Raw genomic sequence first — 11,830 nt, 5'->3', positions numbered from 1 at the left:
AAAGCTCTCACCATGGTGTTTATGGTTTGTTTGTTCACGTGGTTGTGGTTTGTTGTTGTGTTTTTGGTTGGTTGTTTATTTTTTGTTTTGTTTTAAGGTTCAAGGAGTGTTTTTTGGCAGCAAGCCCCTTTTTCAGGGAGGCAGGGACCATTTAACAAGATCGTTGGGTCATTGCCAAGGATTCAAAGTTGGAAAGCATACTTATTAAAACAGGTCTGAAGAAACCGAATAAAAACACCCACAACAAGGAGCAGGGAGACAGATTTGAGACAAACCATAAGTCATTTCCTTAGAACTCAATGCTCCAGTAAACTGGATGAGCAAATAGAGACTGCATATACCCAGAACTGACTGGCTGAAGCTCCAACTAGGTGAGTTGTATTCCTAGGTGAAGAAATACATGTATAAGATACGGCCTGTTACTTATGCTCTGTATTCGCAACTCCAGGATACTCCTAGATTCTCAGCAGGCTTTCAGCTGGCAGTAGAACAGCAGTGACCAGGCAGCATCTTTCCACCAGCTACACAGAGTACAACTCAAGCTTCCAAACAGAGATTTGTTAATGGATTCTGGACAGGCTTTTGTATGGCAGCACTAAAATATTTCAGGAACAGCTGGACCTTAAATGTGCCCAGAAGCTATACAGTAAGAACATAGCAGCTTTCTCAAGTAACACCTACTTTTCTCATAGCAGCGTATGACACCTGTGCTCCATAAATGGCTGCAAGCCAGGTTTTTAAGGGTTTTTCTATATCACTTGTGATCTCAAAGTAAGTAATTTTGTAAAGTTCTTGTGTTGCACTTCGACAACCCACAGGAAAGGTCTTTGACAAATCTGTTGATTTTTTTTTTATTTTTTTTTTTATTTCCTCACCCTGATGTTCTTCCTTCTACCACTTTTACCAAAATGGTCTCTGAAATTTTGAACAAACTATAAATCAAGAAGGACTGGAAAGCTATAATTCCTTCTTGTTGTTGTTATTGTTAAGTAGAAAACTATACATCAACAAAAGGTTTGTTAAAAATATTGAATGTAAAATTACACCGTTTTTTAATAGGATAGAGAGGGGGAAACAGGTCTTCCTCCTACACTTCAAGCAATTTTGTCTTTTCAAGCCTAAGAATTTTGTGCTCAACCCCTACTTTTTCAGCAGCCCAGGAGCAAATCCTGAAACAATTCTTGCATTACTTTCCCCCAAAAACGTTGTCCTTTTTATTGTTCTTCTCCAACAGCTCCCACCAGCAATGAGACATCTAATGCTTTGGGATTAGCATTATACACATTGTACAAGATGGCCTCTGGACTGCAGTTTGCTGAGCTAAAAAAAAATAATTCTAGTAGCATTTCTGACCTTCAGGCAATTAGCTTCTCAAGCAGTTATATTTATGGAAAATTGCACATGGATCATCTCTATCTTTCCATTGAGATGCTAATGCCTGTTTAAACATATCTTGTACTACGATAGCTTATTCCTCGTTCCTGTACAATATAAAGCACCTTTCTACTGATTTTGCTGTGTCTATGCTATGGGAAGTTACACTGCAGTAACTATTGCAATATGTAGTAGGACAGATTGAAAGATTTCTGGTTGAAGCTACTGGTAAAGCCATTAATTTTGTGGGGGAAGGAGGAGGAATTGGGAAAATGCTAGGTTTTTTGCTTAGAGCAGTGTTTTGTGTGTTTCTGAGCATGTGTTATTCAAATAATAAAAAGCAGCAACAGCAAACATATTGCCTAACCTTTCTCCAGCCTTCCCTTAAACAATGCTAAATTCTGTCCTTCTGTGGCCCACGCAGTCAAATATATAGCTAAATCAGCTTTTCATTCCCTTGGACAGGGTCCACAAGCAGTGCTGCTGAGTGCCACCCCCAGCCAAGGCTGTGTGCCCAGCTCTCAGGAACAGCGTCTGTGGCTGCTTCTGGACTGGCAACAGCAGCTCCCTGTGAATATTCACCCTTCTCAAGTGACTTGGACCACTTTCCTGCTCCAGAAAATTAAGGGCAGTAATGTAACTGTTTCTAGTCCAGGCTAGAAATGCCTGTTCCATCTTCCCACCTTGATCCAAAACACCAAATACAAGATGCTCCCAACCTAGTTACTTACTTGTACGTCCCTGCTTTTAAGTGATGCACACAGCTCTTCAGCTGACTCATGAACCTAACCTGGGACTTGCCTTCTGACACAGGCTGTAGCTTCACTGTTATCCACAAGGAACTCCTAGAAGCTCCATACTGAGTTTCCTTGGAAACAGAGTTTGATCAGTATAATGCTCCATGGCACTCGACCATTCGTCACCATGGTGGTTATAAAAATCCCATCGGAAGAAAAGCCTTCAAGCTTTTCTTTACACCATTAAAAAAAAATACCCAGATACCCATCCTTTGATTCAACAGTAAAGCAAACAAAAGACTACATTAGACTAATCGGGACAATAATGTTAAAAAGGTGATGGACCTAAATCTAAATTCTAGCTCCAAACGGGAGAAGATGAGATCTGAGGTAACACTCTTGGGGCCTGCAGGCCTACTCGATAATTGCTATCAATTATCAAAAATTGGTTTTCAACCTTTTCTCTTATGTGGCAACTAAAAAATTTCCTACAGTTTTAACACAGAGGTATGGAACTGAACAACATGAGTTTTAGCTTCTTGAAATAAGCTTTCCTTAATTACTTCTCTTGGGCTTGCCTGCATCTACACAATACAGGTTGGAGAACACAGAGGTATGGGGGAATTATGGGACAGCTTATAAATAAATGGGGTTCATTTTCCAACTATGGCCCCTCCTGTGATTAAGGTTATTTTTCTCCTCAACCTCTTGATTCAGGCGTGGAGAAAATGCATTACAAAGCCATTAGACAAAATAGTGTCTCGGAAGTTATTTTTTTCCCCTCATCTTTTGTTTGTCATTAACAGTCTTTTCAGTAACTATGATTATGGCAACAGCAGGCCACGTGACAGAAAGTAATGAAAACAAAGAGCAGAGGGGAAAGTTACTGCACTAAAACAAACTCTGTTATATTGCAGATTATATTACAAGTGAAAAGCACATGACTGCATTGCCTAAGACTATGGAGATACGACGGGAGCCCTTCTCAGTCCCAAGCTGTTCATTAGCATGGAGATTTTGATTTAATAACTGTGATCAAAATCCCACTGAATATGCTGGTCATTATGTGCCCAAACTGAAGACGCTCACCAAGGTTTATGATCTTTGAGTAAATTTAAGTATTCATTAAAAGGACCAGCTAGTATATCAGTTACATAAGGAAAGCATCCAAATGATACTGTTGTCTGAAAAAGTCCTGACCTTTCAGAAAGCAGTTTATATAGCTGTGCTAATGAAAAAAATTGCAGCTAAAGATGCTAAGGAGCTAAACGAGCATCTGAGTGTAACACATTAAGGAGTGACCACATTCCATATGCAAGAGTACGTAAGTCACTCTGAAAGTAATGCCTCTTATTCATTTCTTCTTTGGGAACTATGACAGCTACAAGGCGCACAGCAGAATAACACTATTTGACAGAGCAAATTCTCAACTAAAAAGAACTGTTTTTCAATACAGTCACCACTGTTAGCTATGCGTTTTCAGCTGCAATGAACAAAAGCCTGCATGCCACACAAAATCTGCATGGCTATCCAGAATACGGCTTGTCTTTCACGTTGCTGTCACTACTGCTGAGACACACCACACACTGCCTCACTGCATTCACACACGCTGTCTCCAGGAACATCCAGCAAACGTTTTTTTCTGCATGGAAGAATTCAGTTCCACACCTTCACTCCATACATACGTCCACATAAGATACCTTTTTGTCATACTGCCCCTCTGCTGCCATCTGCCACACAGCAGCAAAATTTAAGAGAATACTGTTGGGAAGGTTCAACCTGTACTGCCATCCCACCAACATCTACCTCTGTCATCGTGGGCCAACATAATGAAATAGAAGGCATTACTTTTGGAGCAGCCCCATTGGCAGTCTGGATGTGAGTCTGTATTTTGGAGATTGATATATTTGGAGGTTTAATAATACGGAAATAGATTATTTCATGCCAGTTGAGACAAGCACAAGGAAGAGATCATGATGTGTATAAAAGATCACTAGCTGTCCAGTGAGTGCTTGGCTTGTACTCTAGAGCTGGATTCATTGAAGAATCATGGCAAACGAGGCTGAAAAGGAACCAAACAGACCATCATCTTGGGTCCATTTCATGTGACAGGCACTCTTCTTGATGTATAAACATTACGCTGTGGCAGCTTGGCAGCTGACAAAAGTTCTGGTAAAAATGCACCACCAAGATGGACAAGTGGAGTAAAGACACTGGCTATCAGACTGACAGGCACTGTTCTTTAAAATTTATAACAAGATCTGAGACTTTTATGCTGCTGATGGCCTTCACTCACTGTTTCTCATTCGCTATTTCTAAAGTGAAAACTGACTAGCTGTAGGATTTCAGTGGTGACATACAGATGTAAGAGAATCAGACAGTACAATGCCCAAATGGCATATGGTAACTATATGGAATACGGAGGAGTTCCTCCTCTTGGACATCATATCTAGCTGGACTGAAGCAATGTAAGTCAAGTACATTCTTAGCTAGGTTTTCAGGAGAACGTGACATCCAGTTAAGCTTCAAAATAAGCAGGTAATTTCAAAGAAGCTGAACTATATTCAAATTTTAACCCTAACTAGGACCTGTTTGATGCTGATTGGGCACATTTGAGGGTAAGTACTAAACTGAAGAAGCCAAGCACTTGAAAAGCTGCAATGTATTTGCCAAGTCTAATGTTTACAAATTATGCATAGCAAAATCTTATACATATTAGCACTGACATACTCCAGTGTTTTAAATGCAAGTTACCATTCAGAATAACATGTGATGTCAAGACATGACAGTAATACCATTATCCTCTTTACAATAGCTGATGGCAATTAACTGCCTGTTTGTGAATTGAAGAATGTGTGCAAGAGGAAACTCATTATGGCCTTGCTGCATGAGAAGAACTGAAGATGGCGTAACATAGCAAGGCCCTCATCCACAAGACCTTACACTCTTAATGGATAAAACAATACTGACCAACTGTTCAATTCCTACTTCCAAAGCAGGATATCATAACAGCTGGAAACAGCAGAAATAAGTTCACTGTCAGCATTCTATCATCATAAATATCACAGATTCATCAGCTGGCATAGTACTGATGACTGGTTTTCCTGCCCAGCGTGGCACACATGGGACAGTTCACTCTAAATAAGAGGAGTAAGTCTATTCAGTCTATGCCAAGCTTGGCATCCTAACAACTACACAGTTAGCAACAGAAAGCTGCAAAGAGTCACTTTTAAATTAGCCACCTTTTGCAGGGCAAAGGTAAGTGCTCTAGTTATGTTAAACCTTTCTTTCAGTGCTCTTATAGACTGAGCATTGATGAAGGCTGTCTCATGCATTGGATCCAAGCTATAATTCCCAAAAGGTTGCAGCAAGCTCTTTAAGAGGGATTATGTGACATTCATTTTCAAGTGGCTGGGATGAAATCAATGGCTGGAAGCCATCTTTGTATCCTACTTTTGAGCACTGATGGTCCACTTCTAAATGTGGCTAATTAGGCCCATTTCTAAATGCAAGGAGATAAAAACTAAGATTCAGCAATGTATATAAATTATTAAGGAGAGCATCCAATGCTGGTAGATAAAGTGTGGGCAAAAATTAATCCTAAGCCAGCTCTATTGACAAGCATCATTCAAGTAGATATCCACCAACAAATATGTGCCAAGTGAAGCTTGGGTTATTTTTCGTACTGTTCCACTTGCATAATGCAAGATTTGAATAGAGCAAACATTTTCTAGTAAGACGTATTTCTTTCAGAACTAAACACCAAATGGCTTTATCACAAGCTTTTTTTGGATCTGATACACTTCACGTCATTCCCTTTTTTTTGCTGCACTAAAGTGAATGAGGAAAGCCATTACAATATCCTGTTACTTAGAAGACTGAAGTTTTCTCCATTCCACATACTGTTCTACAGCCCCAGCATCATTTCAAAGAATGTCTAATCCACAGAGTCCCAAGTATATTCAACTACTACTCACAAGATTTGACCTTCAGTTATAAGCTTCATTAAGCTCTTTTAGTTCTTGCAGGATTGGCTTCTTGTCTAAGCGTTGCTTTCATAGAACCATAGGATCACCAAGGTTGGAAAAGACCTCCAAGATCATCCAATCCAGCCACCTACCTCCACCAATATCTCCTCGCCAAACCACGTCCCTTAGTACAACGCCTAAACAGTTCTTGAACACCTCCAGGGATAGTGACTGAGCCATCTTCCTGGGCAGCCCATTCCAGTACCTGACCACTCTCGCGGAAAAGAAACTTTTCCTAATATCCAACCTGAATCTTCCCTGGTACAACTTGAGGCCAATCCCTTTAATCCTATCCCTAGCTACGTGGAAGAAGAGGCCAGCCCCCACCTCTATACAAACTCCTTCCAGGGAGTTGTAGAGAGCAGCAAGGTCTTCCCTGAGCCTCCTCTTTCCCAGACTGAATAATCCCAGCTCCTTCAGCCACTCCCCATAAGACTTGTGCTCCAGACCCCGCACAGCTTCATTGCCCTTCTTTGGACACGCTCAATGGGCATCAGTGTCTTTCTTACAGGGAGGGGCACAAAACTGAAACAGCAATCAAGTCCTCATCTAAGCTAAGTACAGGAGGATGAACACCTCCCTGCTCCTGTTGGCTGCCCTATTTCTGATACAAGCCAGGACGCCATTGGCCTTCTTGACCACCTGAGTACACTGCTGGCTCAGCTCATGCGAGCATCAACCAACACCCCCAGATCCATTTCTTCTACACTGTCTTCCATAAGTCTATCATAGTATAGCGTTCACTTCAGACTGACAGCAAAGGAACTTAACTCAAAATAACCACAATCCCTCATCACTGCTCCATACTATTAAAACATGCTAAGTATGCTACAAGATACGGTATGCAGTGGAACAAGGAGAACTTACTCTAAAATGGTCAGGGGTTTTATGCTATCACAAGAGAAGCCATTTCAGGATCTCCATGACAGCTTCCTTGTTCAATGTAGACGCATTTAATTAAACTGGAAACCAAAAGAGAGGCCTGACTTTATAGGCAGCATAATGCCTTTCCTTTGAAGTCTTTGCTGTTATGTTCTCCATTGTGCAAGATACAAGGGGAGGGAAAAAAAAAATAAATTCTTTTTCTGTATCAAACATAATAAAAAGCTGACTTAAGAAGCACAGAAAAAAAAGCCTGGTTAATTTAAGGTGAAATTGGAAGAGAAAAAAATACAAGGGCCTGATTCTCAGGGCATCATCACTCTTGCTGATTTTAGATGGTACGCTAGATACTCAGCATTTCTGAAATTGAGGTCCAAAAATTGGATGGGGCTGTATTTTTCCCTCGTGCTGCATTTGAAGTGATATGCTTACTCTCCAAACGTGCAGATTAGGCACTGTTTGTTCAAGATGTTACACAATAGCACAATAGGTGCACCATATATTGTATGCATTGTCATGATCACACGTTAATGATCGATAGTAAATGAAAAAAGTATATTTAGAAATTACAGATTACAATCTTATTCACCAATCTTGATGCCTGGTGGTGGTTTCCTTTTTATTGTTATTCTTTCTTTAATCTGCTTGCCAAAAAGACAGCAACATTAATAAAGAGTGCACTGGCTACCTCCTTCTCCCTTGCCATGATTTAACTCAGCAGGGGGCTAAGCACTACAGTCATTCGCTCTCTCCCCCACTTCCCAGTGGGATGGGGAAGAGAATCAAGAAAAACAAAGTAAAACTTGTGGGTTTACATAAAATATATGTATAAATATATAAAATGCATAAAATATTTACTCCGATAAAGGAAAAGTAATAATAGTTATGACCATAGAGAGAGAGACAGAGAGAGATACATGAATGTATATAACAAGTGATACATAAACAACTGCTCCCCACCCCTTGATTGATGCCCAGCAAGCCCCCCAAGAAACAGAAGAGAGCCAGATGAACTCCCCTCTCCTTCAAAACTCCTACATAATATCATACAGAATGGAATATCCTTTTGGATATAGTTTAAGCCAGCCATCCTAATTTTGTTCCCTTCCAGCTCCTTGGGCCCTTTGCTGAGAATAACCTTAGTTCTGTACAACACTGCTTAGCAGCAACTGTAAACATCTGTGTGCATTAAAAATTGTTTTTCTCCTAGAACCAAAAACATAGCATTATACCAAACTCTCTGAAGAAAACAATCCTATCCCACTTCAAACTAAGACAGTCATAGGACAGCTACAGCCTGCCTGAAAACTTAAGGTAGGCCAGCACTGGTAGACAAACACAGACCTGGGAATACAGGGAACTGATGTTTGAAAATAACTTCACCATGTTCGTCTACAATTTTGTCTGAGGATTCCACCTCACTTCAGGTGTTAGGGTCCAAGTTTGACACACAGCAGCTACATGCCTTCCTGTTCACCTTCCTGGTTGTGTGTGCAGAGGTCACTATACTGGAGATGAATATATAAGAAAAAGTTCTGTTCAAAGATGAAGATAGTTTCCTGTGGAATCATAAGCTACTGTAATCCTCAGGATCTAGTATGCCACCTTTTCTGTTCTGGATTTCTAAGGAATCTAGACAAAACCCATTTCATAGGGAAGGTTTCCTCTCAAAACAGAAAAAAAAACCACACCTAAGTTCAGTTTGTTTTGTTGTTTGTTTTTTTTTTTTTTTCTTCCTTCTTAGTATCCATATCCTGTCCTTTCATTTTGCCCTCCGTGAATTGTCAAATGGTGAAATGATCTTTCAGTTACACTTTGGTCAAGCCCTGATAACAACAGCCTCGTTTCAAGTGGAATTTAAGAAAGTAGGAGACACAGAAGAAAAAAAAATAAAAAATAAAGAGATAAAGAGATTCTGACAAGATGTGATTGATGCTGTGTGTGCTTTATCTTTCATAGCTTATATAATATATATATGAGAAATAGTTAGCTTGATAGTTAAAGAAACTAAATCCCTGTCGAGGATAAAATACATGAGGAACACAGAACAATTCTTCATCTGGTGTGGCTATCACTCACTATCCAGCCCAACCATCTCCCAGAAGAATTCATAATAGATCAGAGTCAATGATCCTTTCTCCACAAGTCCTGTCTCTTCCCTCCTTCCGCATCTCCCTCTTCCCTTCCCATCTCTGCCCTCTTCCCAGTCCCTTCACAGGGCTGTGTAAAAGGAGCATATGAAGGCAACAAAACCTCTGGAGAGAGCATGCTGCCTAGCTGAGAGGAGCAGGTGTGAAGGAGAAGAGGCTGGGTCACGCAGAGAGCCTGAAGTGCTGCACTGTCCTCACACGCTGCTCACCCCACACAAGCTGTGTTATGGGGAGGAATAAGGGAGGCAAGAAAAGCCACTGAAAACGTGAGGGCAGGAAATCAAAGCAAAAGATGAGTCTAGAGAAGATGAATTAGCCATAGTGGAAGCCTATGAAATAAAAATCCCCAGGTTGTACACAGACAATCCTGTTAGATCTAATGGCAATTTACTTTGGAAGTTTCAAGTGCAAAGAGACCTCTCAGCAGAGATGCTGCTGTTTGCCTTGGTTTCCTGAGACACACAGGTCCGATTTCCTCAGTGAAGAACAAAGACATCTGTACACAGAATACTCAGCTGTCAGATGCAGGCAGCAGCAGGACAAGCTAATCCTAGTGGCTGAGGAGGGATACCATAAGAGTGGGACTAATAGTCAGAATGCAAGACTGCCTAACCCCACTGAAATACAGCCTTCGTGTCTGCCTCTATTTTCCTCCCTTCCCATGCTCTGTAGACCCTGCTCCATCAGTGAGGAAGGCACTTTCCTCCTCTGAAAAAACGTGTTCTTCAGGAAACTGTTGGAATTGGGAGCAGTAACCACAAGCAATACATCAATGAGGATCTGCAGGTTACAGATGAGCGAAGACAGGTACCATGCAGTGGTAGAGAGGACCACTTCCTTCATCAGTTACAGGATAGTCTTCCTTCATCAGTTACACAGCCATTAGATAGGGAAAAGTGGATTTCACACTTCATTACACTCCATCTCCAGAATGGGATGAATCCATTCAGGAAGAGATTCCAGCCCACAGTGAGATCAAGAGGCTGACAGTGAAAATTCAGTGAACGCAGAGCCAGACAAACTCTACCTTCACCTACATACCTCACTGACACCTAGAGACATCACGATATCTTAGGATACATCAGTATTTGGGGGAAGAAGGTATGAAAACCATGAGAGGGTCAATTGCTAGTACTCTGCACTAGTATGCCCTTCATCTGGAGACTTTCATCTTTTTTTTTTTTCTTTTTTTTTTTTTTTTTTTAAAAAAAAACTGCATATACTAGATAGATAGCTCTAAATACACTCAACCTGATAGTTTTAATCTGTATGAATGTGTTGAGGGAAAGAAAATAAATCATTAACTAGGGAAACATGGGAAGAAGAGACTGCCCAGTTTCTCACAGCAGCTTCTCAAAGGCATAGAGCTGGTGGAAGTGGTCCAGAAAGATGGTGTCCCGGGAATGAGCTGGTTTTGTGCCATCCTTTTTACCACTTGATTCAAATAGAAGCTGCTATTATACCTTACTGCAGAAAACTAGAGTCTTCTTTGCAGTTCCCAGTGATGCTTCCCATCCCTCCTTGAGGAACGAAGCCTGCCAAGGAAGGTTTGGAGCAAGCATCTCCAGGTGTCTGTACGATGCTCAAGAACATAGAGAAATCCACCCCTAGGCATCAAGGGTGCTGTGGGAGCAGCACACAAGAAAAGCAGCCTGGAATTCAACTTTCCTCCTGCACGCACTGATCAGAATTTCCAAGCTAGGCCAACTTTTTTTCAGGCAACCTCCTTCCACCAGATCACTCTCTGGTCATAAAGCTATGGGGACCATTTATTGCTAATGGTATCTGAAGGCTTAATGTAGAAGTCAGGCTCTTCATATAAATGGAATCACTTCCTAATTACAAGTCCAAGGACAGGCAGGAAAGGAAGAATCACTTCTGAATTACAACCATCTTTCACAAGGAATGCAACTCAAAATGCATTCAAAGTATTGTCTGCCTATCAAGGCCTAATAAAAACAAAAACCAGAAATGGGAGGTGCCATAGCAATTCAGCATTTGTATCCATCAAGAGCAAAAGCAGTGCCAAAGCCTTAGCAAATAATCTCTGCAGCTGGTCACCTGAGCTTCAAGCATCCACAGGTGATATCCATAATGCAGCCTTAACAGCATCATCTCTAAGGGGAGGGTTTCCATTAGCTCTTTGCAGGAAGTGCAGCAGTTTCACTGAAAGGCACCTCTTAAACACATTTACATAAGTAAGCTTTCACTTACAAAAAGCAGCCTCAGTCAATCCATTGGGGCTTTCCCACCACCTCCTAAACTTGCCAGCATATGATCTGAAAGCAACCCAGTAAGCAGCTTCTTCCCTAATTGCTCCTCTAAAGTGACTTTATGCCCTGGGTGGTTGTACAAGGTAGAGTTTCTCTCGCTTAGATTCAGGGAATTTGAGGCTGGCCTTCAGGCCAGCTTTACTAAAGAGGTTTATTACACCGACTCTCTCTACATTATTTATTGCTTGTTTGCTCAGCTCTTTTAATTGCTTTCTTACTAGCATTATACTCCCCGCAGTCTTCTTACTGAGGTACACACATCACCTTCTGTCCTGTAGCCCTGTGCTCTGCCCTCTGGATGCTTGCTGCACGCTTCCTCCTGGAGTCCGTGTTTCAGGGCAGATGCCATAGGAAAAGGACGCATTGCATAGCAGTGTCTACCAGCT

The 11,830-nt window shown here is 41.2% G+C and overlaps 1 long non-coding RNA gene across 1 annotated transcript in view; it reads right to left on the bottom strand.

Annotated features, from left to right (window-relative positions):
- Positions 1 to 1,054: 1,054 nt before the first annotated feature.
- The window catches only part of LOC128091451 (uncharacterized), a 35,520-nt gene continuing 24,744 nt past the window's right edge, over positions 1,055 to 11,830 (bottom strand). Inside the window, exon 3 of the long non-coding RNA XR_008211415.1 lies at positions 1,055 to 1,320. This is a non-coding gene — a long non-coding RNA (uncharacterized LOC128091451). The remainder of the gene's footprint in view (positions 1,321 to 11,830) is intronic.

The sequence above is a fragment of the Tympanuchus pallidicinctus genome, unplaced genomic scaffold, assembly GCF_026119805.1.
Source record: "Tympanuchus pallidicinctus isolate F22 unplaced genomic scaffold, pur_lepc_1.0 scaffold10, whole genome shotgun sequence".
NCBI lineage: Eukaryota > Metazoa > Chordata > Aves > Galliformes > Phasianidae > Tympanuchus > Tympanuchus pallidicinctus.
Note: the sequence above shows the minus strand (reverse complement) of the source record. Positions and strands in the feature narration are given on the sequence as shown.